The sequence below is a fragment of the Rhinatrema bivittatum genome, chromosome 1 (assembly GCF_901001135.1).
Source record: "Rhinatrema bivittatum chromosome 1, aRhiBiv1.1, whole genome shotgun sequence".
NCBI classification, from domain to species: Eukaryota; Metazoa; Chordata; class Amphibia; order Gymnophiona; family Rhinatrematidae; genus Rhinatrema; species Rhinatrema bivittatum.
In genome coordinates, this window is record NC_042615.1 from 281867273 (window position 1) to 281894750 (window position 27478).

General features: G+C 45.4%; 1 protein-coding gene and 1 long non-coding RNA gene across 2 annotated transcripts in view; one reads left to right on the forward strand and one right to left on the reverse strand.

Annotated features, from left to right (window-relative positions):
- Nucleotides 1-2088, reverse strand: part of LOC115087964 (matrix metalloproteinase-21-like) — a 75062-nt gene extending 72974 nt beyond the window's left edge. Inside the window, exon 1 of the mRNA XM_029595764.1 lies at nt 1954-2088. The gene's annotated coding sequence lies outside the window, so the exon portion shown is untranslated. The remainder of the gene's footprint in view (nt 1-1953) is intronic.
- The window catches only part of LOC115087972, a 121871-nt gene that overhangs the window by 61114 nt on the left and 33279 nt on the right, over nt 1-27478 (forward strand). The window lies entirely within an intron of this gene.

The following is a 27478-nucleotide window of genomic DNA, read 5'->3' on the forward strand; positions in this document are numbered from 1 at the left end:
TTACCCCAGCCATCGCAGCAACAGTCCTCAACCACAGACCATAGCGCCCAGTAGCTGTGCACCCTGAGGCAGGTCACTGGGTGTTGCCTTGCCACCGTGCAATGGGTGAGATTCCCTCCACCCTAGCACCAGTGTCTTAGAAGCTGGCCCGAAGGGCCGGGAAGCGTGCAGCCCTGCCCCTGAGTTATTGAGGTCAGCCCAGCCCTGGGGATGTTCTCTTTTCTTTGCAATGTTACACAGTGAAAGAGAGGTTAAGAAATGCCTGGGTCTGTTCCATACAGTGAGACAAAACCAGAAGGAAGAGAGAATTTCACAAGTTCAGAGCTATGCTTTTCTCTTGCCAGTTCGGTTCCAGCCTCTGTTTCTTTAACTTTCAGAGATGGATTGATAGCAGTTTGCTCTCTCTCCTGGCACTGGATTCTTTCAAGTGTTTATGGGTTTTTTTGGGTTTTTTTTTTTTAAATCCTCCCACATAGACAAATGGAGAAACACACTAAAATCTCAGTTTTCTATATCCCTTACTGGTGAATGATCTGCCTGCTGATGCCAACCATCTGCCTCCCTCATGTCAAAAACAAAATTATTTGACTAGCCTGAAAGATATACAAATAGCAATCCTACAAGTAAAGAAGTATGCTATCAACAGTGATAAGATAAGTGCCTGCAACTAGTGGACTCCCTCAAAGGATTAGGAAAAAAATGCCATTTTTGTAGGATAAATTCCAGGGAAAGAAGAAAAAATGCTACAGGATGCTGGGATCTATCGACAGATAGGCTGGCAAAACTTACTAGGGGAGAGTTATAAAGAAAGTTAAAGCTATAGACAAACGACAAAGGATGGAGACCAAGGAACAGGCTGCAGGGAAGAGCCTGAGAAAAGGCAAGACCCAGGTGGGAATAGAAACAGAAGATCAAGTATATATGTGTAAGAGAAAAAGAGGGAGAGAGAGTAGGCTGAATATGAATACTGAACATAATCAGAATCCTGGAATTGCCCTTGTTGTTGTCCTTTCTGTTCTCCATAGTTCAATTTTAGTTATCACTATTATATTGTTTCTATTTTTTTTTACCACTTTATGCATTGCTTTTGCAGCATATGTAAAAAAATGTTATGCCAATAAAGTTTCCCGAATCTGAACCTTATCAGAATCTGAGAGACAAAAGAGTAAGGGAGAGTGAAAGACGGGAGAAAGATAAACGGTGGGGGAAAGAATAATAGCGAGACAGAGATGGGGAAAACGGGGGGGGGGGGGGGGGATTGAGACAGCGAGAGAGACTGAAACCTTTTTTCAAACAATAAAGCAACTGAAAATGGAACAGAGGGAGGAGAGAGGGAAATAGAAGACAGAGTCCATGCATGAGAAAGAGTGACAGAGAAAGAATAAAAGCAAGAGAAAGAGAGTGAGAGAGAGAGATGGAGGAGAGGCACAACGGTGATACAGACTTTTCATCACAGAGTTCCAGCACTTAATATAGCACCAACAGAAATACAGAATTGAATTCAGAGGCTTCACTTTAAATACATAGAAATAAGGGTCAATATGTGAGTTGTAGGTGATACCTTTTTATTGGATAAACTTGATACACCTGTGACAAGCTCTCAAAAGCTGCTCACAGATGTATTTAGTCCAATTAAATGGTATCACCTACAACTCACACATTGACCCTTAATTCCACAAATTCAAGTGGACTAAGGCAACAGTCACTCTACTTAAAGTTTACAGAAAGACCAGTGCTCTCTTACCTGTTTATGTTTTATTTCTTAGTAGATCTGTAAAAAAAACCAAACAAAAAACAGAAAGAAAGAACGTGGGAAAAAAAAAACTAAACAAGGATAAAGAGGAATATTGAATTCTATGTTCCCAGGAATTCTTAATGCACCAGCAGGAAGAGTTTAAAACAATGAAAGGAGCCAGCACATGAGAGCTGCTTTTCCACCTCCTTCACACTTACCTTCCTCTCAGGGGGGTGTGGGGTACGTGGAAGGTGCTGCTGTGTCCCCACGTCCTCCCTCTACCTGTGCTGAAGGCTGGAAACAATTTCAGTCCCTGTGTCAGGGGAAAAGTCTTGCAGTGCAACTCATTTACTGGAAAACTCAGCCCTGACAAATATATTTTACTCTGACTGCTAGGGGAGGGAGCCTGTGCCTAGCCAATCAGCTGGGGTACAGGGAAAAGTACCTTCTGCTCAGTCTGTACAATGCTGAACCAACACCTGCACAGGTTAATTCATTAAAAAAAATGTTTTTTTTTTCTTTTCTACCATTGTATACGATGGATGGCTGTAAGAGCTGATGTGTTACAATTTGTAAGCTGGTTAAAGTGAGTACTGTAGGGACCTCCTTTACCTTTGAAGCAAAAGGAAAACGTTAGTGTACCTCAGGGCATCATTACGTGCCCTAATAGGGTATAAAGAAGCACACAAGCAGGAACGCTGTCAACTTAAAAAGATAAGAGAAAATAATATTTTGTTAAACAGAGGCTTCCTAATATATTTAAATGAGAACTTTCCCAGGACTTTTTTTTTTTTGCTTTTTAAGAAGATCTCTTTAAATCTAAAAAGGCATTTTCATAGCTTTTTAAGAGGGGATTGAGTACCAGAGAGGATGGATCTGAGGATACTGATTTTCCACAGGATTAGGAACAGAGGACTTGTTGTACTAACTAATGGGCTGAAACTGTAGACTATGATGTTGATGAGAATGATTGATTTATTTTTAAATACATCGTATAGCAATATAGTAACATTATAGCTGCCGGCAGATAAGGACCAAATTTACCCATCCGGTTTGCCCCACTGAGATTCTTCCACTTTGCAGAGATGCGCATACAAATTCCCATATGCTTGTCTTTTACCCAACCTCTCAACCCCCTTCCCCACCACTGCCATTCATATCTTTCCTGACCATGCCCAAAATCCACGACAAGTGCTGTCCTCTACCACCTCTGCTGGTAGGGACATTTCGGGCTTTCTCATTTTCAACTTTGAATCTTCCAAGACCAACACTTAAGCCAGCACCCAGGCCCTGTCTGCACTTCACCAGGGTCCCTCTGAGCGGGTTCCTTCAGCCTATTCGGAAGATCGGTGCAACTGTATCGTGGCCATGCCGGGTTGTAACTGTTGCTCCATGCATTTTACCAGAGTACTTTCTTGGAAGCCCAATGCAGACATATCACTGTTGTTTTGGGGTGTTCCAGTGCCCTATACCATTCTCTATGTTACTAGGGATCCTCTGTGCTTATCAGGGACGTGCATTAGTTTTCAAATGAAATTTAAAGAAAAAAGCCACAAAACAAACAGTTTGGTTCCATTTGAAAATGAACTTTAAAATACACTAGCAAAACTTTGTTGCAATTTTGTTTTGCTTTCAGTTTTAGTGCACGTTACAAACAGTGCATGTTAAATTGGGAACAGAACAAAATGAAAAAAATAAAACCACACAAAACCCTTGAAACACTGCCCAAAACAAAATGACATCAAAAGAAATTTTTGAAGCTGCTTATCCCATGCTTTTTTGAATTCCGTATTTGTTTTCTGTTTCCATCACATCCTCCAGGAGTCCATTCCATGCATCCCCCATCCTTTCTTGGAAGAAATATTTTCTGATGTTGCTCCTGAGTCTACCCTCTTGGAGCCTCATACTGTGACCTCGTGTTACAGATCATTCTTTCCTCTGAGAAAGATTTTCTTCTTTTGCCTGATTTATACCTTGAAGGTATTTAAATGTCTCTATCATATCTCTCACTCCCTTCCTCTAAAATATAGATATTTAAGTGCATAGGATGTCTCAGCAGAGTGTATGCAGACAAATGTAACCAGACTGATCGAGCCAGTTTACTTTGATTATTCAGCAGCATTGATCTGGATAAAATGGGGCTGAATATCTGGATATGTATAACCAGTGAAGATATGGCGAATTAGATTTTGGATTGGTTTGAACAGATTTGACCTTCTGAACTTAAGCTAAAAATCAGTGCTGGCCAGTTAATTCCCTTTTCTTTAAGAACTACAACCACCAAATCTTGCTGCAGTCCCCCCTCCCCCCCCCCCCCAGCAAAATAAATAGGAAAAGATGCCCGTGCCCCAGTCATCTCTCTCCCACCCTGGAAGCTCTTAGCTCAATGGAGGAAAAAACAGATTCTGCAACCCCCATCTCCCCTCCCACCCTTGCCACTGCCCCTCCCAGCCTATCCAGAAGGTCCCCAGATTCAGCAGTTTCTACACCTCCATGTTGTTCATGTTTTTATCAAAGAAGGGACCGATCTCCATTTCTGAATGGAAACTGGTACCCTAGTTTGGAATGGGTATTGGTCTTTTCTTTGAACGTGACGTGAATAAATAAATAACAATAATAGCAGAGTAGCACCCTCTACTGGCAGCAGTATAAATGTGAGGGTGGAGCAAGGAGGTGATAAGCACATACTTCATCCTATTGGCTGAGTAAGGGGAACCTTCTGGATAAACTGCGGGAGTGGGGGGGGAGGGAGCAGAGGTTAGGGAAGGAGGGAGATGCCAGCATGTTTTTCCTGCATCAGGATGCTGGGATGGGAGGGAGATTAGGCGTCACAGACGAGCACAGAGCTAGCCAGATTTATCCCCGCTGTTTCTGTGGGCCAAGTTGTCTGCACAAACGTAATTGGATAATGCTTAATATAGTGCTATCTGACTAAAATTCAGGAGGCTGTCCTCAGCATGCCCTTAATTTGGTCCCCTTTGGTCCAGGTGAATTTTGGCAGCACAGTGATTTTGTTTGGCCAGAGGAGGATATTTTTGAAGGGCAGGATTTATAAGTGTAAAAGCTGATTTTCACCCACATAAATATTTATTTATTTATTTAAAATAATTTATTTATCACCTAACAGATTACATCTTTCTAAGCGATTTACAACATAAACTTAAACAATTTAAAAATACATTTACTAAAAAAAAGAAAAACATGATAGCTCTGAACAATTTTTTAAAGCTTTCCTGAATTTTAATTCTTCTCTCAATCTGGTAGGCAAATTATTCCAAAGTTGGGGAATTATTCCAGAAAAAGATCTTGCCTTCAGGTGAGAATGACAACACATTTTAAGCTTCTGGACTCTCAGATAATGCCTTTTCAAAGACCTCAAACTTTTGCTAGGATTATACCAGCTGAGACGGTTTTTCAATTACTGTGAACTACTCTTTTTAAAGTTTTAAATGCCAGAGCCAAATTCTTAAACTTGCATCTGGCACCCACTGGGAGCCAATGCATATCCAATAATAAAGGCTCAGAAGAAGTTCTCCTCGAACTTTCTGTCACAATACGAGCTGCCATATTCTGAATGATCTGAAATTTTCAAATAGTTTGACAGGCAATCCCAAAAATAAAGCATTACAGTAATCAATATAAGACAGCACTAAAGCAAAACCCACTGACCTCAAGACTGCAGCATCCAGGAATGGTCTAATTTTCCTAAGCAATTTAATTCTCAAATAACTATTTCTCACCAAAGTGGAACATATTCTTCTAAACTCAAAGTTGAATCCAGTTGGACCCCCAAGGGATCTAACCTCCTCATTAGGAGAAATCTCCTCCCCCATCAACTTCAAAGGAAGATCTAATTTATTGTTCCCCAAAAACAGAATCTCCATTTTCTTAACATTCATCATCAGCTTACTCTCAGTAAGCCAGTTCCTCACTGACTCAAAAAACTAGGGATGTGCAGAAGGAAACAAATTGTTTCGTTTTGCTTTTTGTTTCTCCAGGACCCAAATTTGTTTCATTAGTTTCAGAGGGGAAAAAACCAATTCATTCATTAGTTTCATTCATTTTTCATTTGCCATTAAAGTGAATGGGGGAAGTATTTGCAGCCTATTTTTTGCTTCAGAATTGGGGTTTTCTTATCAATTCTGATGAAACCTCTGGGGAGCAATCATCAGAACGAGAAAAGAGTTCCAAAGTACTTAGACTGTGGCAAAATGGCACCAAAGTGGCATGACTAGCCTAAGGCACTGTAAAGGGACAAAGGGGTACCAGGAGTAGCAAGAGTGCTTTAACAGAGGTGCAAAGCAGCAGCGAGAGTGTAAAAAACACACCACAGCTTCAAAAGAGAGCACCGATAACAGTTGCATGAACCCTCCAAAGCAGCATGATAGGCAAAGTGGCAAGACAAGTGGCATCAACATCCTACAGCACAATGAAGGGGGAACATAGCAAGCAGAAAGAGTGCCAGAAAAAACCACAAGGTGCCAATAAAGGGACAAAGCAGCAGAAAGAATAGCACCAACACACTGAGGAACCATGATAGTGGCAAGAACACCACAAGACCATACATCGATGCCACCCGCCATGAACGCAGGGTGCGAGAGAGGGAGTCCGCCGTCCTCACATTTCCATGGCACCGAGACAAACCTGCACCGGCAACTGCCGCGTGCCTCCGGACTCGCGGCAAGTTCGACCGATGGGCCCGCCTCCTCCTTTTCTCATCCCACCAGGGAGCCAGAACCTGAGGGAATGCCAGCTTCCCCGAAAGGGAGACAGAGGGTGGGCGAGTTGCCCGACACCCCAGATGGATCGACATCCCCAGGGCGGGGAAATCAGCAGGCAGGTGCCACCTTCCTCCCTGCCCCACTGCATGGGATGCAGAGCCGTCTGGCAGAGCACCCTTCCCTCCGTGAGCTCCAGGTACCTAGCGCCTTTCCCCGCACCCACTCTATGACAGGGCTGTGAGGTCACTTGTGACTCACAGGAAAGGGCTGGTTGTTGTTATGGATACTCCCACATGGCCTTCTATTTCAATCGGCTGCTAAGAAAGCACTGCGAACCAAAAGAATGAAACTAATATAATATGTTTCATTCGTGGGGGATTGCCACGCGTTTCATGAACGAATGCACATCCCTACCAAACACATTCCCAACTGTCTATAACAAACCTCCTAATTGGTCCCAAAGGAACTAGGATCTGAATGTAATCAGCATATACATATGGCCGAAAACCTGCCTCCCTAATAATCTCATCAATTTTGCTCAGAAAAATATTGAAGAGAATCGGGGAGATAGATGATCCCTGTGGTACTCCTCATCCCACCTCAACAGCGGCTGAATAGTTACCGTGAAAATGTACCAATGGCTTTCTACCAAATAAAAAATTCTGCAACCATTTCAGAACCAAACCACAGATGCCCAAACCTTCACAAAACTTCTCAAAAGAAGTTGGTGTTTTACCACATCAAAAGCGCAATAAAGGTCCAACATAACCAACAATGCACCTTCATCTTTATCAACCAACAGCAAATCATAATCTATTAAAGAAATTAACAAGGTTTCCATGCTGTAACCTTGTCTGAAACCATCCTGAGCTGGATCCAGAAGTTCAGCCCATTCCAAATATTCTGAAATTTGCTTTGTAACAGCTTTTTCCAATACCTTGGCTACAAATGGAAGGTTCGAGATCGGTCTATAACTGTTACATAATCTAGGATCCAACTTTTCATCTTCAACAATGGAAACACTATCACAGTTTACAGTGGGTGTTACGTTCTCCTCCTCCAGAGGGGAGGAGTTAGCAATCTGTTATCGCTCACCCCGCCAGGAGGGCGGAGTTAGCAATCTGTTCTGCTTTTCTCCTGAAAGGGGGAGGAGTAGTAATCTGTCATGATCTGCTCCTCCAGAGGGGAGGAGTTAGCTATCTGTGAATCTGTTAGCGAACTGCTGTTTAGATGCTCCTGTAAGGAAAGGAGGTAGCAATCTATTATGGATCAACTTTCCAGGGAAGAGGAGTTGACAATCTGTTCAATGATGCTCTTCTGAGGAGAGGAGCTAACAATAGGTAGGTATATTGTACTTTGCTACTGAGATAGCAATCTATCATGCATCTGCTACGGAGTAGCAATCTGTTATATATAGGCTGCTGGCAAGTCCCATAGAAAGAGAAGTTAGCTATCTATATAATACTTCCGTAAGCGGTGTTAGTGGTTGGTAGTGGTTAGCTCCCACAGAGTGATAGTAGTGTAAGGAATGACCACTTGGAGGAAATGGTGAATCCCTGGGCCGATGGCAGATGACAGCGCCCCCAGGAGAAGATCCTGAGAGGAACCACTGGCTAGGCTAGAATATGAAATAACACAAATAGTTCTTTATTAGACTGGAAGCTGGACCACCAGTGGTGGCAGTAGAGAGTCGAGGTGTTCAGCAGGGCTGAAGTCCTTCTGATACTGGAATATAATCTCAGGGTTGCTGAGCTGTAGAGAGAGACTAGAAGTAGTGAGTAGACAGGGTATACTGGATACAAGATGGTACACTCACAATAGTAGATGTCTGCAATGGTCTCTATGCCACAGAGATTCTTTAGTATATTCAGGAACAGAAGCCGTAGGCGAGCACTGGTTCCTCTAACAGTCTGTAATAAGAACTCACAATAGCTGTATATGAAATGGCTTCTAGAGTAGAAGAGAGTCTGTAAAGGATTCTAGGAACATGGGCCCTCGTGGAGCAAGTACCAGTTCCTATCTGCGATCTTGCCAATAGGGATGTGAATTGTTTTTTGACGATTTAAAATATCGTCCGATATATTTTAAATCGTTAGAGGCACGATACAATAGGAATTCCCCCGATTTATCGTCAAAAATCGTGGGGAGGGGGGAGGGGAAGGGGGAGGGCGGGAAAACCGGCATACTAAAACAACCCTAAAACCCACCCCGACCCTTTAAAATAAATCCCCCACCCTCCTGAACCCCCCCCAAAATGTTTTAAATTACCTGGGGTCCAGTGGGGGGGTCCCGGTGTGATCTTCCACTCTCGGGCCACGTCTGCGTTAATAGAAATGGCGCCGACGCGGGGGGCGCTCTCGCGCAGCGATCAAAATGGCCGCCTAAGCTTGCAGCTCCGCTCTGGTCTATCCAACAAGTATGGAAATTTTGGACTTTACGCTTCCCCAGAAATATTCTTTTTCTCCAACTCGTCTTTTAATCGCTATAGCTCCCAATGGCGTCGAGCAAAGTCGGGAAAATTGAAGCGGCATTTGCAGCGTCATCAGGCACCAAGAGAACTAAGGCCGACCCTCCGTCGCCGGACAAGGCCCCACCATCAAAAGTCATGGCATCGGCGGATGTCGTACTCACCGAATTGCGGCAATTAAAAGATTTGATTAACGTCAATATTGATGCCACTAATGCGCTTAGAGGGGAATTACAAACTGTTTCTAGCAAACTTGAAACGTACCGTTCTCGCCTGGATGACGTGGAATCCCAGGTCTCTTCCCTGCTGCTTACTACCGCTTCTGTTCCCCATATCACTAAAGGCTTGGAACGCTTGCAGGCTAACATGGAAGATCTATCAAATAGGAATCGCCGGAATAATATTCGGGTTCTCGGTATTACGGAAGGCGAAGAAGGTAATGATATTAATGGCTTCATTGCTAAACTACTTACCACTAGCCTCCGTCTGGATTTTCACTATCCTTTAGAGATCGAGAGGGCACACAGGGTTCCTTCCAAGCCACTCCACAACTCTAAATATCCGAGGCCGATTATATTTAAATTGTTGCGATATCCACAGGTTTTGCAAATCCTGATGACTGCAAGAACGCAAGCACCAGTACAATATCAAGGCCGCAATGTGCTCTTCGTCCCCGATTTGGCTAAAGCCACTGCGGATCGGCGCAAAGCGTTCCTCGCCTTGCGCCCGAAACTTCAACAACTTGGAGCTAAATATGGTCTGCTATACCTGGCTCAGATGCGGGTCACGCATCTGAACCAGACGAAACTCTTTCAACAACCTCAGGAGTTAGAGGTTTTTCTTCAATCCGTTGGCAACTCTAATGATATGGTGACCTGAATACAGAAGGTTGATGGTAACCCTGCCATGTGAATATTTTCATCTATTCTTTTCACGTTCGATGCTTGGGGAAGCAATCTAAGATGACTGTATAATTTTTCTTTTTTCCAGATTGGAATCAGTTTTATTTTACTCTCCTAACGAGCGGTGTAACTCGCTCGGATTGGCCAGTGGTCCGCCTAGAGGCCCGACTCAGTTGTCCCTTTGGGGACTTGTAAGCTTAGCACAAGTGGTGCTTCTTTTTTCTTTGGAACTTATCAGGTACATCTTTCCTCTACCCTTCTCCTCTATATCTTTTCTCTTCTTCTCTCCTTTCTATTATATCCTTCTTCTGGTACTCTTTCCCTCCTTTTTCACTCCTTGCCCCTGTATTCCCCCCCCCCCGCAGCAGTATCTGAGTTACAAGAATTTTTGCTACATAGGCACGTTTTTGGATTTTTTCTTTCTTTTTCTTTTTCTCCTTGGCTTTTTTACAATATGGCTGCCACAATTGCTTCTTTCACTGTGGTTTCCCTAAATGTTCAAGGCCTGTCGCACCCTATCAAAAGGAAAAAGATCCTCACCTATTTGCAATCTCTACGAACTGATATTGCTCTCTTACAGGAGACTCGGTTAACATCGGCTGAGTCCCTTAAACTGAAACAACTATGGGTAGGCCAAGTCTTCTTCAGCCCTGCAGCTCACAAAAAACGGGGCACGGCCATCCTCGTCCACAAAAGGCTGGATGCTGTGATCACTTATCAATCGGCTGATCTGGACGGCAGATGGAATCTCATTCAAGCCTCAATCAATAAGGAGCCACATACTTTTCTCAACCTGTATGCTCCAAACATCGATGACCCCTCTTTCTTCCATGACACCTTCACCCAACTCTTGACTAATGATTCCAACTCGACTATTGTTGGAGGAGACTTTAATCAAGCCCTAGATCCCTTCATTGACAGGAAGTCTACTGCACGTCTAACCACTTCTAAATCTAGCAAGACTCTCAAACATCTTATGTCTTCTCTCGGACTCGTGGATGCTTGGCGCCTTCTACACCCTACGGAGAGGGACTACACCTTTTTTTCGGCTCCTCACTCCTCTTACTCCCGTATTGACTTCTTTCTAGCTTCCAATAGCCTAATCCCAAGGATTCTTTCTGCGTCGATAGCTCCCATCTTAGTTTCCGATCATGCGGCAATTATCCTTCAGTGTGGGCTCCAACACCCCATTGCAACCGACAAGATATGGAGATTCAATCCTCAACTCCTATCAGATCCGAAATTTTTGGTTCACCTACATGAAAAAACTACTGAGTATTTTCACCTCAACTCTACTCCTGAGATCTCACTATCCACACTCTGGGACGCATACAAGGCCACTATTAGAGGAGACGTTATCAGTTACTCTGCGCATCAACGAAAGGCTAACCAAGCTGACCTAACTCGCCTCCAAAGTTCTGTGGCTTCCTTGGAAGCGGAACACATACGACATCCGACTAGCGCCTCCTTAACAAATGTATTGAAAGCAAAATTTCAATATAATCAGCTGCTCAGTACATCAGTACATCTGCATGCCTTTCATAACAACGCTACATATTACGCAGAAAATAACAAATGTGGACATTTGCTAGCATCCTACTTAAAGAAAAGAGAGGAAAAAAAGCGCATCGTTAAAATCAAGACTGCTTCTAATCAATTTCTTACTCAAGATGCGGATATTTTACAAACCTTCAGAGACTTTTAAGCCAAGTTATATCAAACGGAAACACATGCTTCGGAAGAAGAATTGAATTCTTTTTTCTCCTCTCTCTCACATCCTTCACTCTCCGATCAACAGCAACGAGACCTAGAATCTCCAATCACTTCCCAGGAAATTGAACTAGCCATCAAAGCTCTCCCTGTTGGAAAAGCCCCTGGTCCTGATGGCTTTACTACGGATTTTTACAGAGCCTTCAGTAAGGAACTTATACCACATCTTCAGCAATACTACTCTTCAGCCCCGGTTCAACCGCAAACATATGCGTCTTTTTCAACAGCATGTATTGTGGTTCTTCCAAAGCCAGGGAGAGATGCAACTGAGGTTGGCAATTATCGGCCCATCTCATTACTGAATACAGACTACAAAATATTCACTAAAATACTGGCCACTAGATTATCTAAAATAATGCCCCACCTAATCCATCCAGACCAATCGGGATTTATAAAAAATAGGCTAATCGCCAATAATACCAGACTCTTCCTCCACATACACGACACTGTTTTTTCTGCCCCCTCTCCAGTTATTGCAGTTTCCTTAGATGCGGAAAAAGCTTTTGACCGCGTTGAATGGCCATTTCTTTTTTCTACTCTCCACAAATTCGGATTTGGCCCTAACTTTCTCTCCTGGATTCGACTTTTATATCATTCCCCCAATGCTTTCCTCTATATTAATAATCGTAGATCCCCTCTTTTTTCCCTATATAGAGGAACGCGACAAGGTTGCCCCCTCTCTCCGTTGCTTTTCAACCTGGCTTTGGAACCTCTTCTCATTGCAATACGACAAAATCATATGATTAAAGGTGTACTCATTGGATCTGAGGAACATAAGCTGTCAGCTTACGCAGACGATGTATTGTTGTTTTTATCTAATCCTGATTCTTCACTTTCTCACCTTCTTCAGCAAATCACGGCATACTCGGCTCTATCGGGTTACAAAATTAACTGGCACAAGACCGAACTCTTGTCTCTTAATACTCTGGGGTCTCTGATTGATCTTTCAAAATCTGCTAACCAAAAGGTGCCCCAAAGCCTTAAAAATCTGGGTATATATTTTCACTCGGACCCTTCCCTAACACTGTCTAATGCTGAATCCCGCATACTCCAAACACTAGAGGACCTGACCATTAACTGGTCTCCCCTACACCTGACTTGGTGGGGTCGACTAGACACCATTAAAATGGTTATAGCTCCTAAAATTACATACTCTTTGTCTATGTTACCCATCTTCTTTTCTAGCACATTCTATAAGAAGGTGGATCAGATTTTATCCTCCTTTTTATGGAAGAATAAGACACCGAGAATTGCCTTGTCCAAATTAAAACTCACCAAATGGAAGGGAGAGTCAATTTCCCCAATTTCTATGGTTACCATCAAGCTTTTATACTGCAGCAAGCCTCCCATCATTATACTATCACCATTGATCCGTGGGAACAACCTAGATGGTTACCCTTAGAACGCTCTCTTCTATCCCCCCTCCCACTTTCCTATCTTCCTGGCATTAGACTCTCGGCACCAGTTACTTCTAATCCCATCTTACATTCTTTGCACAAAGCATTTTTGTTTTTTGACTCCATTCACCCTGAACAGATACCTTCTTGGAATCAATCTAATATGGCCCCTATTTGGAATAATTATCTACTGACTATAAATGGTCACCCTCTTAACTGGCCGAAATGGCACACAAAAGGTATTTGGTTTCTATCCTCCATTTTAGAAGATGCTAAGATTTTGCCTTATTCTCGACTCCAACAGAAATTTGGGTTACCGACTTCTCAATTTTATGCCTGGCTCCAATTAAGGAGCGTTCTCTCTTCTTCTGTATACATGTCCACCCCATTAAACACTTCCCCCTACTTACTACAAGTTTTTCAGGAACACGGCCCTAGAGGCCATTTAGCCTCCAGAATGTATAAAATCATCAATTCTGCTTCAGTCGGTAAGCTTAATTCCTGTTTATACCCTGTATGGTCAAGAGAGACAAATGTTGATATTGCCAAAAATGAATGGAAACATCTTTGGTCTATCACTAATCGCATTTCACTATCTTCCAGTTTGATGCAGTCTTCCTTTTTCTTAATGCACAGGGCTTTATGGACCCCGTGGCGACTACACTGCGCTGGCCTACTTGATTCACACGAATGTTGGTCCTGCTCTGAACCCAAGGCTACCTTAGAGCATATGCTTTTCTACTGCTCTTATGTCAGGAATTTTTGGTATCAAATTTGGCATACTATATCCACCATTTTCTCTTTGAATCATCCTCTTACATATGCAATAGTCTTCCTTAGAGGAGCCAATTCCTCATTGCAACTATCTCTCCCGCATAGGAAACTAATGGACTTCCTGTTCACAGTCGCCTTGCACACGATACTCTCAAACTGGAAGCGTAGTGATTTGCTCTCCTACCCTTGGTGGTGGAATTCTGTATGTCTTTTTTATAAATATGAAAAAGCAATGGCAATTAAGTTCAACAGGTTGGCCTCCTGGGCTCAAGTGTGGAAACCCCTAGATGATTATGTGGCTGCTACTATGACGGATTTTCCCTCTCAGTGATTGTGAACGGTATGACAGTCTTGGATCTCTTTTTTTTTCCTTTACACTCCTATTCCCCCCCTCTCCTCTCCCTTTTTCTCTCTCTCTCAATCTTCCTTCTCTTCCTTGCACCCTTAACTTTTTCTTCTCTCAGGTGAGTCCATTGTTTGTTTTGGTAGCTCTCCATCTCCAACATTATTTTTCCTGATACTTACCTTGGACTCATCCCTTGCTCCTCTCAGACTCTGAGTTCTCCGCTATTCCTTTCTACCTTCTCTTCTAGAGTTATACTACTTTTAGCCACTGGAGATACATGTTATTATTACTGTAAATTACCGTATGTTCGTCACATGCATATTGTATTGTGGTACACTTCAGTTTCTCGGTTTGTTTTGTTCAGTCTCCGTGGACTATACCATACCTGTATACTACTCTCTTGTTATATATTTTGAAAACTCAATAAAGAATTTAAACAAAAAAAAAAAAAAAAGAAATGGCACCGGCGCCATTTTGGTTCCTGTCCCCCGACGTCACGAGCGCAGGAGATAGCTCCTGGAGTATGGCCGGCGCCATTTTGCAATACGGCCCGAGTGCAGGAGGTCGCTCCCGGACCCCCACTGGACTTTTGGCAAGTCTTGTGGGGGTCAGGAGGCCCCCCCAAGCTGGCCAAAAGTCCCTGGGGGTCCAGCGGGGGTCCGAGAGTGATCTCCTGCGCTCGTGACATCGGGGGACAGGAACCAAAATGGCGCCGGCACTACCTTTGCCCTGTCATATGACAGGGCAAAGGTAGCGCCGGCGCCATTTCTATTAATGCAGCCATGGCCCGAGAGTGGAAGATCACACCGGGATCCCCCTACTGGACCCCAGGTAATTTAAAACATTTTGGGGGGGTTCGGGAGGGTGGGGGTTTTCCCTCCCTCCCCCGATTTACGATTTAAACGATTTTTAAAAAAACAAAACTGTGACGATCAGATTCCCTCCCCCCCAGCCAAAATCGATCGTTAAGACGATCGATCACACGATTCACATCTCTACTTGCCAATATAACTCTCGATCTCCGTGCCTGCGATAACGTCTTGGACAGAAGGGAGTCTTCAGAGCTATAGGAATGTAGGCCCTCGTGGAGCGAGTACCGATTCCTATCTACAATAGAACTTCTTCCCCTTACACTGTTTAAAAACCTGGAGGACAATACCAAAGAGAAAATATAATAGGTTCTTGAAACTCTATTTTAACAGTAATACACTCTGAACCAAGATTTTGATCAGTAAAAATACATTTCAATGGAAAAGAACGTTTATAAATCACAGCTATTCCCCCTCCACATTTTCTTTTTCTATCAATGGTAATAATTTGAGTTTTAGAACCCCCCCCCCCCCCCCAAACTGTAAGAGAACCAAGTCTCTAATAAACAAAATATCGATGTTACACTCTAGGATAACATCCTTCAGGTCAAGTTTCGAGAATATTTTGGCACCTTGAAGCCAGTCGAACACCTTTGAGATTAAAGGTAGGGGATATCGGTCTTTGATCGTGATCTCATTCAGACCTCAATAGTCGATACAAGGACACAAGGTACCATCCTTCTTCCCCATGAAGAAGAAACCTGTGCCAGCTGGACACTTTGATGGTCTAATGAATCCCTTCTGTAGATTCTCCTCGATGTACTTGGACATAGCCTTGTTCTCTATAGCAGAGAGTGGATAGACACGTCCTTTAGGAGGTTCAGTGTTAGGTTTCAGCCTTATGGCACAGTCATAAGATCTGTGTGGCGGAAGGATGTCAGGAACTTCTTTGGAGAACACATCACTGAATGATGCATACTGAGGCGGCAGTCCTGGAATCACTGGAGTTGTAGGCATGCATGCAGAGGATGAAGATTAGAAGATATTGAGATTCTATATCAGGGCTGGTTTGATTTGTTACAACAGGCCTTGGAAAAGGATGGAGTGGAAGCTAAGAAAGGGAAACAAAATGGTAGGTTTGTGGGTTCTCCATGTTTTCTCAGGAATTAGCTGAACTTAAAAGAAATTCTCATCGTTTAGAGAGGAGGTGGAGAAGTAATTTTAGGTTAGAAGATAAAAAGATTTGGCAGAAAGCTAATTCTATGGGGCCGATTTTCAAAGGGTTACGTGTGTAAGTTATGCGCGTAACCCCGAAAACCCACTCCTGCGCACTGAGCCTATTTTGCATAGGCTCGGAGACGCGCGCAAGCCCCGGGACATGCGTATGTCCCGGGGCTTAAAAAAATGGGCAGGGCGTGGGCGGGAAGGGGTGGGGCGGGACGTGGGCATGGCCAGAGGCCTCACCACTGCCGCTGGGCCTGGGGATTGCATGCCGGCACCAGGGCAAGAGATAAGAAAGTGTTGGAGCTGACTAAACAAATTGCTTCCTTGATATGAATTCATAAATGTGATATGCCTCAGGCCTCCAAAGATGATTTATTGACAGCTTAGAAAGAGCTGGATGATGTATTGACTATTAAAACACAATAATCTTTTTTATTTTACAAATTAAGATTATATCAATGAGGGAGCAAATCGGGGAAATTTCTAGCCTGATTGGTGAAATCTACTAAAACCAGAAAAGTGCTTTCACAGTTGATGTATGATTCTTAAACTTGTGAAACTGTTCCCCTTATATCGCAAACATTCCAGAAGTACTATAAACAGCTGTATTAAGAGCGTTTGCCATCTGAATAAGAGCAATATAATTTTTTTAGTAATATAATTCTCCCGCAAGTGAGTGAACATTCCTGAGATTGCTTAAAGGAGTCTGTTACTGAGATTTAAATTCACAAAGCTATCAAACAATTGAAATTAGCTAAAACTCCAGGGCCAGATGGCTTTGGATCTGAGTTTTATAAGCTTGTAATAATATGGCCAATTGTGGCTTAGGGAAACAGCCAAGGGAAATAAGGAGGCAGATTCTGGCCAGGTGCAGTTTATTACAGTGAGAAAACCAAAATCAAACAAGCAGTGCAGTTTCCTTAACTTCAGGTAATACACAGTCCTTAAACATAACAAGTCTTAGCATAGGGTAGGTCTCTGCCAACTCCCCAGGGCCTGTTTAACCCTTCCAAGCCCTGAATTCTTAAACTATAGTGAGGGCGCCTCCCTTCACCCACAATTCCCTGTGGTCTAGATTTTAAGGAGGATAGGGAAAGACAGCTGTGCCTGGGGCTTTAAGGCAGTCTGAGGGAGTTTTCTATGTATTCCCTCACAAAGTTATTAAGCGATCGGATCATCACTCCATTAAAAAATATGTCTAATTTGGCCCGGAAGAGAGGAGTTTTTGAAGCTGGGCATAATTTAACAGCCTGGTAGGAACCAATGGCTCCCAGGATCTTAACAGATCTACTTAACCAGGAAATTAAAATGCTAGCTACATTGCTCGCGTTTAGACTGAATCAGGTTATTCAGGAGGTGATATAGCAAATGTTGCTTACCTGTAACAGGTGTTCTCACAGTATAGCAGGATGTTAGTCCTCACATATGGGTGACATCACAGGATGGAGCCCAATCATGGAACACAACGAAGGGGGCGGCTTGAGTCCGGATGGTGGAGACATGGACCAATACAGAAGGCTACTTTAATGCTTGGAATGCAGACTGTGCCTTGGGACTCCAGACCCGAAGGTCAGTTCCTTTCTTGATCATGGCGGTGAGTGGAGCGGCCAGCATGGAGTAGTCTGTTGTGAAGTGATGATAATAATTTGTGAAGCCAAGGAATCTTTGCAAAGCCCGCAATCCCACTGGCTGGGGCCAATCATGGATGCCTTGGAGCTTGTCTGGGTCCATGGTGAACCCTTGACTCGAGATAATGTACCCCAGGAATGGAAGGCTGGATTGCTCAAAAAGACATTTCTATAGTTTGGCGTACAAGTGGTGTTCTCTGAGCTGATGGAGAATGGTTTGGATGTGGGAGCGATGGGAAGCCAGATCCTTGGAAAAAATTAATATATCGTCCAAGTACACTGTGACAAATGAGTATAAAAGGTCTCGAAAGATCTCATTCATCAGCCGCTGGAAGATAGTGGGGGCATTGCATAGACTGCAGGGCATAACTACGTACTCGTGGTATCCATCTCTTGTATTGAATGTGATCTTCCATATGTCTTCAGGCTGGATCCGGATTAAGTTATATGCTCCACGCAGGTACAACTTTGTGAAGATTTGAGCCCCTTGTAGCCGATCAAAGAGCTCACTGATGAGCTGGAGTAGGTATTGGTCCTTCCGGGTAATGGCATTCAGACCCCTGTAGTCGATACAGGGTCTCAGATTCCCAACCTTCTTCTTTACAAAGAAGAACCCGGCACCAGCCAGGGAGGTAGAAGGTCTTATAAAACCTTTAGCTAAGTTTTCTTTAATAAAGGCAGATATGGCCTGGGTCTCCGGGAGTGAGGGAGGGTAAGTTCAGCCCTTAGTTCTATAGGGCAATTAAACTTCCGGAGCCTTCTGCCTTCTGTTTGGAGAATACATCCTGGTATTCTATGTATGGAGTAGGCAACCCAGGAAGGGTTGTAGAAGTGAGAACGGGTACGGGTGGAGATACCTGTCATAAACATTGATCTTGACATTGAGGGCCCCACTGGGTTAGTTGAAGTGACTGCCAGTCGATGTGGGGTGAATGTAACTGAAGCCAAGGGAGGCCAAGAACTATGGGGTGTACTGACCATTTGAGGATCAAGAAGGTAATTTCTTCTTTGTGGAGGGTCCCCACAGTCAGTCGGATAACCACAGTATGGTGAGTTATATGGACCGGTAGAGGTTCTCTGTGGATGGGGGTGATGCACAACGGCACCTCCAGTGGTTGAATAGGTATCCATAGGAGAGTGTCTATCTCCTCGAGGATGAAGTTCCCACCCACCCCAGTATCTATGAGGGCGGTGGTGGCAAAGGAATGCACCTCCCTAAGGAGGGAAATAGGCAGCAGCAGTTGACGGCCAGAAACTGTGGCGCCCAAGCTCGGGTCCCTGCCGGGCTCAGGCTTTGGAGTTTCCCGGACGTACGGGACAAGTCTGTAGAAGATGGCCAGAATCCCCACAGTAAAGGCAGAGACCAGACTTTCTTCTTTGGAGGCATTCCTTGGGAGTAAGGCGACCACGGTTTATCTGCATAGGTTCATGGGTAATGATTCAGATGGTCTGAATCAAATCACGGTGAACCTAGAAGATGTGGTAGGCCTGATTGACAAACTGAAGAGTAGTAAATCACCTGGACCGGATGGTATACACCCCAGAGTTCTGAAGGAACTAAAAAATGAAATTTCAGACCGATTAGTAAATATTTGTAACCTATCATTAAAATCATCTATTGTACCTGAAGACTGGAGGATAGCAAATGTAACCCCAATATTTAAAAAGGGCTCTAGGGGCGATCCGGGAAATTACAGACCGGTTAGCCTGACTTCAGTGCCAGGAAAAATAGTGGAAAGTGTTCTAAACATCAAAATCACAGAACATATAGAAAGACATGGTTTAATGGAACAAAGTCAGCATGGCTTTACCCAAGGCAAGTCTTGCCTCACAAATCTGCTTAACTTTTTTTGAAGGAGTTAATAAACATGTGGATAAAGGTGAACTGGTAGATGTAGTATACTTGGATTTTCAGAAGGCGTTTGACAAAGTTCCTCATGAGAGGCTTCTAGGAAAAGTAAAAAGTCATGGGATAGGTGGCGATGTCCTTTCTTGGATTGCAAACTGGCTAAAAGACAGGAAACAGAGAGTAGGATTAAATGGACAATTTTCTCAGTGGAAGGGAGTGGACAGTGGAGTGCCTCAGGGATCTCTATTGGGACCTTTACTTTTCAATATATTTATAAATGATCTGGAAAGAAATACGACGAGTGAGATAATCAAATTTGCAGATGATACAAAATTGTTCAGAGTAGTTAAATCACAAGCAGATTGTGATAAATTGCAGGAAGACCTTGTGAGACTGGAAAATTGGGCATCCAAATGGCAGATGAAATTTAATGTGGATAAGTGCAAGGTGATGCATATAGGGAAAAATAACCCATGCTATAATTACACAATGTTGGGTTCCATATTAGGTGCTACAACCCAAGAAAGAGATATAGGCATCATAGTGGATAACACATTGAAATCGTCTGTTCAGTGTGCTGCGGCAGTCAAAAAAGCAAACAGAATGTTGGGAATTATTAGAAAGGGAATGGTGAATAAAATGGAAAATGTAATGCCTCTGTATCGCTCCATGGTGAGACCGCACCTTGAATACTGTGTACAATTCTGGTCGCCGCATCTCAAAAAAGATATAATTGCGATGGAGAAGGTACAGAGAAGGGCTACCAAAATGATAAGGGGAATGGAACAGCTCCCCTATGAGGAAAGACTAAAGAGGTTAGGACTTTTCAGCTTGGAGAAGAGACGGCTGAGGGGGGATATGATAGAGATGTTTAAAATTATGAGAGGTCTAGAACGGGTAGATGTGAATCGGTTATTTACTCTTTCGGATAATAGAAAGACTAGGGGGGCACTCCATGAAGTTAGCATGGGGCACATTTAAAACTAATCGGAGAAAGTTCTTTTTTACTCAACGCACAATTAAACTCTGGAATTTGTTGCCAGAGGATGTGGTTAGTGCAGTTAGTATAGCTGTGTTTAAAAAAGGATTGGATAAGTTCTTGGAGGAGAAGTCCATTACCTACTATTAAGTTCACTTAGGGGTAGATTTTCAGACCGCGCGAATAGGCGTACTTTTGCTGGCGCATCAGGCGCAAGCAAAAGTACGCGGGATTTTAGTAGATACGCGCGGAGCGGCCTCGGGGGGAACGGAGGTAGGTTGCGCGGCTCGGCGCGCGCCGGCTATACAGAATCCATAGCCTTGCGCACGCCGATCCCGGATTTTAGTGGATACGTGCGGCTCCGCGCGTATCTACTAAAATCCCGCGTACTTTTGCTTGCGCCTGATGCGCCAGCAAAAGTACGCCTATTCGCGCGGCCGCTCCGAAATCGGAGCGGCCTCGGAGGGAACTTTCTTTTGCCCTCCCCTCACCTTCCCCTCCCTTCCCCTACCTAACCCACCTGCCCGGCCCTGTCTAAACCCCATCCTTACCTTTGTCGGGGGATTTACGCCTCCCGGAGGGAGGCGTAAATCCCCGCGCGCCAGCGGGCCGCAAGCGTGCCGGGACGCGACCTGGGGGCGGGTCCGGAGGGCGCGGCCACGCCCCGGACTGCCCCGGGCCGTAACCACGCCCCCGGACCCGCCCCCGAAACGCTCCCGACACGCCCCCAAAACGGCGCTGTGCTCGGTCCCGCCCCCGACACGCCCCCCTCCGAAAACCCCGGGACTTACGCGAGTCCCGGGGCTCTGCGCGCGCCGGTAGGCCTATGTAAAATAGGCTCACCGGCGCGCAGGGCCCTGCTCGCCTAAATCCGCCCGGATTTGGGCGGATTTAGGCGAGCAGGGCTCTTAAAATCCGCCCCTTAGAGAATAGTCACTGCCATTAGCAATGGTAACATGGAATAGACTTAGTTTTTGGGTACTTGCCAGGTTCTTATGGGCTGGATTGGCCACTGTTGGAAACAGGATGCTGGGCTTGATGGACCCTTGGTCTGACCCAGTATGGCATTTTCTTATGTTCTTATGTTCCTCTGGAGGTTGAGAACCCACCGGTAATGCCTATAACTTGGGGCTTGTAGACCGAGGTGGCCGTAGGGCGGGAGATCAGAGAGCCTTTACCTCCCTATACCGTTCTTGGAGACGGTGGTCAGTTCTTCCAAGGATGTAGGGATCTCTCAGGCGGCCAATTCATCCTTCAGCACAGGAGATAACCCCAGAGTGCCTGCAAGCAATCTTCCTGCCATCCCAACTCAGTTGCCAGAGTCCGGAACTCCACAGTGTACTCAGAGATTGAGTGTGATCCCTGGTGGAGATGTAGGAGATGGTGGCCTGCGTCCGCCTGTTGACCTGGGTCTTTAAAGTTGTGTTGGAATGTTGAGATAAATTGGGGAAGCTGTTGAAGAATGGAGTCAGAGCGCTCACAAAGTGGCGCCTTCCCCTCCAGACAAGAGAGAATGAATGTGATCTTCGTCACTTCATCCAGAAAGAGAATAGGTTGCAGTGAGAACTGCATGTAGCATTGATTGATAAAACCTCAACAGAGACAAGGATCCCTATTGAATAGGGAAGGAGCTGGGAGGGCCAGCAATGCCCATGAGGGCAATGAAACAACAGACGGACTGTCGGCAAGAGCCCTTGGATTGGCCATAACAGATTCCTCGAGTTGAGAATGCAGTCTTTCGACTGAGGTGGCCAATACTTCGATGAATTGTTGCTGCTCCTTGACACATGTCGCCAGACCTGGGATGGCCTGCAAGGCAGAGGACTCCGCTGAGTCCATGGCCATGGCAACCTGTTGTGCTGGAGGTGGACCCTTGGCCTGATGCAGGATTGGTATGGCCCTCTGGCTGGATCCAAAGAGCGCCTGCCTACCTTCTGACTACGTTTGACCGCTGGAATGCAGCCGGAGATGAAGGTCCTCTGGGCGAGATAGGCATTGCCTACTGGTCTAGTCTGTTGTAGGCTGCGAGCAGTGTCCGAGTAGGCTGGTCTGGTGGTCACAGGAGCAAACAGTATCTGAGTGTAGCGCAAGGGTCAAAGCCAGGGTATCCGTCCGAGGGTAGTCAGCCAAAGCAAGAGTCAGTTCCAAGATCAGTCCGTACGTACTCAAGGAGAGCAAAGGTGAATTCCAGGTGGTGGTCAGGCGTAGTCAGAAGGCAGGCAGTGATTGGTTCCAGGCAGCGGTCAAACGTGGTCTGGCAAGCAGAGGTCAGTACCGTGAATCAGTCCAAGGAGGTACGACAAGAGAAGGAACGCAGAGCAGGAATCAGGAGAGACACTGGGACACAGAGGACCACGGGAATACAGGAGCACTGGAACAAGACAGGTACACAGGAACGCAGGAACACTGGAACGAGACTGGATCAAGGAAGCAAATAACGCAGGAACAAGGATCAGCAAACTAGTAACACCGAGGTGTTGACCCAATTGCCAAGGCGAGGATCTGGGGACTGGGCCTCGCCCTATATACCCAGACTAGATGAGGTCATCATCGGGCGCCGCAGAATAGTTTCCCGCACTGGGCCCTTTAAAGGGCCAAGTGATCCGCACGCGTGTGCCTAGGGGCAGGGTTGACCCCGAGGAGGACTCTGATCCCCGGCGTGAAGAATGCTGAAAGTCAGAAGGCCCCGATGGGCCTGGAGATGCCCGGGGGCGCCATGGGTGAGAGGCACTTGCGGCAGCTGCAAGGGACGAGGAGCCGGAGCTGGTAGACGGGAACATGAGGTGAGCAGGTCCGGTCGCGGCACCAACGCAGCCGGGACGCGCAACAATGCGATCTCAAAAGGTCATGTACAACAGAATCTATGGACCAGTAAGGAGGAGCAGAACTTGCAAATAATCATAGTAAAAATGTTTAAAACACTGTACTTATAGAAGAGAATACTTCAACATGTAATCATTTTAAATTTAAAAACGTTTAAGGGGACATAATAGAAGTTTATAAAATTATGAGTGGAGTAGAATGGGTAATTAAAGGATGGTTATTTACTCTTAAATAATACTAAAACAAAAGGACACTCATAACCTGTTGTTCCTTCACAACAACATTAAATGTATGCTTTCTCAGCGGCAAATCTATCCCTGTGTTAAAAACATTGAGATAAACCAATGAACCCGACCAAGGAATGCATGTTCCCATAATTTGATCCAGAGATGCATAAATCTGTCTTCAATATGCTTGTTGTTTATGTCACCCCGTGAACATGTGGCACAAAGTACCCTCCTGCATCCTACATTTCAAACATAAGGTGGTATTCCATATCTTCATATAATACCCCAAAGATCTAGTGATATACACTCTATTTAGTAATTTAAATTGGATTATTCTCATATTAGCAGCCATGAAGTATTTGTACACCCCTGTAAAAGCTTGTAGAAGAATATCCTCAGTGATATCGTCTCCCAAATTCCCACTCCACTGCATCCTGAACTTGGTAACATGAGGAGAAGGCAACAAAGAGTTAAGATGAGTAGACCAAATAGCATGGATTTACCTAAGGGAAGTCTTGCCTCACAATCTTGCTGCATTTTTTTGAAGGGGTGAATAAACGTGGATAAAGGTGAACTGGTTGTTATTGATCTGATGCCTGATGGGATGAGCAATCAGATAGTTGAGGGTGGATCCTTGGACCAGTGGCAGATGACCACGCCCCCGAGAGGGACCACTAGTCAGGCTCAGAGTTGAGACAAACACACACTAGTTCTTTATTAGACAGTATACTGAACCACCAGAGGTGGCAGTAGTGAGCTGGCAAGCCTGGCTGGGCTGTAGTCCCTCAGATACTGGAACAGCGATCCCTGGAGGCTGAGCTGAGGAGAGATTGAGATATAGTGTGTAGGCAGGTTATGCAGATGTAACACTCACACAATGTCCCAATGAAGCCCAGGAGCTGGAAAATATAGGGCCTCGAGGAGCGAGGCCCTATATTTCCAGGGAAAGCTCAGAGAGAACGATGGTATTTTCCAGGGAAAGCTCAGAGAGAACGATGGTAACTCACTGATGTAGCTGAGATAGTTGGTAGTGAAGACTTCCAGGCAGAAGAGTATATGAAGTATGTCTGGGATGAGGGCCCTCGAGGAGCGAGTACTGGTTCCAGACTGTCACCTGAAAAAACCAAGGAGAGAGTGAGGCCCCCGAGGAACGGGTACCTCTGGTAAGTCCAAGGAGGCAGAGTAGCTTAGACAGACAAAGCGAGTCCGTTGTCAATCCATGTTCTTGTCCATGTCCATGTCCTTGCTAACTCAGTGTGTTAGCAAATTCCAAGACCTTAAATATCCGTCGAGGGTGATGTCATCTTCGGGGGACGCCCCCGAGGTTCGCGCCAATGCTGGTACTTCAATCGGGCACCCCTAGGCCTCCAGGAAACATGGTGATTGCAGCGTCGAGCTGGTCCGGGAACGCCCAAGGGTCCTCGGCAAATGGACGCAGCGGCAGCCAATCTTCCCGTGGATGGAGAGGGAGGCACCAAAGAGGTAAGGAGGGCAGAGAGAGGGCATCGAGCACCGATGGACAGAACAGTATCCCCCTTCAAAGGGCGACTTCCTCTTCGGGTACCAGGCTTAGGTTTTGAAGGATGCGCCGGCGCTACCTTTGCCCTCACTATGTCGACATAGTGAGGCAGACTGGGGATTTCACTGCTCAGACTGTCCCAATAATAAAGTTCGGTCTGTTAACTACCCACTGCCCACTGTCACGGTGCCTTGCTGTGCACTAATCTGACGTGTGTGGTGTGCCCACTCACACACAGCTTGCTTGTAAGCACAAAAGAGGCAGACTGGGGATTTCACTGCACAGACCGTCCCAATAATAAAGTTCAGTCTAGCTACCCACTGCCCACTGAAGCCCAGTGCACAGAGAGACTGAGTGAGTTGAATTAAACAAACTCAGTTTAAAAAAGCTGGAATTGTTGCATAGCACGAAAATCGATGAAATATATTTTCCAATTCAAATTCTAGCAAAATTGAAGCCTAGTCCAGAGGGTGAATGAAAAAAAATGGCATTGCTAGCAGCTTCTCTCCCTGGCACACAGAGATCATCTCAGATCACCTAAATAATAAACTGCTTAAAACACAAACAGGGCTAGCTGGCACTGCAGCAAAATAAAGAATAAATAGCTTTTTTTTTCTCTTTACTAACTAGCCTATCTCTCAGTGCAGCCTCCTTCCAGAAAGCCCACCTCCCCACACCACCCCTGCAAAGAAAGTGCATGGCATGCCTCGTGCTGAAGAATATATAGTGCTGGGTCATCAGTAAAATGGTCTCTGAGCACTGAATGACAGCGCGATTGGCTGCATTCACTGCATTTCACAGAATGTAAATGCTGATACGCTGCATTCCGGTATCCGTGCCAACCTGTCCGACCCTTTCCTGTGAGACACTGATGACTCACAGGAAAGGGCTGGTTTTTGGCTCTGGATACTGCGAAATGGCGTCCTTTGGGGCGGATTTTAAAAGGGTTACGCGCGTAATCCTTAACAAACCCGCCTGCCCACGCGGAGCCTATTTTGCATAGGCTCGGCGGCGCGCGCAAGCCCTGGGACGTGTGTATGTCCCGGGGCTTGCAAAAATTGGCTGTCTGGGGGCGGGGCTGCGGTCCGGGTGCGGTAACCCCGGAACGCGCGTATGTCCCGGGGCTTGCAAACATTTGGTGGTCTGTGGGCGTGGCCATGGGTGGGGCTGCGGTCCGGGGGCAGTACCCCCGGGACGTGCGTATGTGTCAGGGCTTGCAAAAATTGGCGGTCCAGGGGCGGGGCCGCGGTCCGGGGGCAGTCTGACGGCGTGGCCAAGTGCCCTGACACAGCGGCCTGTGTCAGGGCCTACAACAAAGGTAGGGGGGAGGGGACAATTTAGTTAGGGCTGAGGGGTGGGTTAGATAGAGGAAGAGAGAGGAAGGTTGGGAGGGGCCAAAAAAAAGTTCCCTCCGAGGCCGCTCCGATTTCGGAGCGGCCTCGGAGGGAACGGGGAAAGCCACTGGGGCTCTCCTCGGGCTCGGCGCGCACAAGGGAGTGCACATGTGTGCACCCCTTGTGCACGCCGACCCCGGATTTTATAGGAATTAAAATTAAAATTGGCCCCTTCAAAATGGTGGCCAACGAATGCAACGGATGATAAGTTACATTCGTGGGAAGGCTTAATACGTTTCGCCTCCCCACGAATACAACGAATAGGGACATATACGTTGCGGATTGCTGATACAGCGAAAACAAATGCACACCCCTAATATTCAGCAATGCAGCTTTAAGTTAGCTGGATAGCTATATCTAGTTAACTTAACTAACTGCTCTACAGCTGATAATCAGCCCCCTCATTTCAAAGTGCCACTAGAAGTCATCGTTTATATTCATACTTTCCTTTCAAAATGGGTGACAAATCTGCAGGCACTTTTGAAAATGACCCCAAAGAAGTTTTATATATATTGCAGGACTAATAACAGATTACAAGAAGAACTAGAAATGTGCATTCATTTGAAATGAAAATGAAAAACATGATGAATTAGCCCATTTTCATATTGTTTCAAAAGAACCAAAAACTGCTTTTTCAAAAACAAAACATTTTCCGGAAGAAGAAAGAAGACAGCAGAAGGCCTAGTCCCGGGCCCTGGCAATGGCACTCAGCCTCAGTGGAGCCCTAACATCAGACCTGGGCTCAGACTCAGGCTTTGGTGACAGGACCTAGCCTCGGGCTGGGCCCCAGCGTCAAGCCTAAATCAGACCCGGATGCTGGTGTTGGGCCAGGCCCTGCATTAGGCCTGGGCTCCAGCCTGTTTATTTTTTTACAGTAAAGTTATTCTTCATGAATGACTGTGTCCTACAAAACA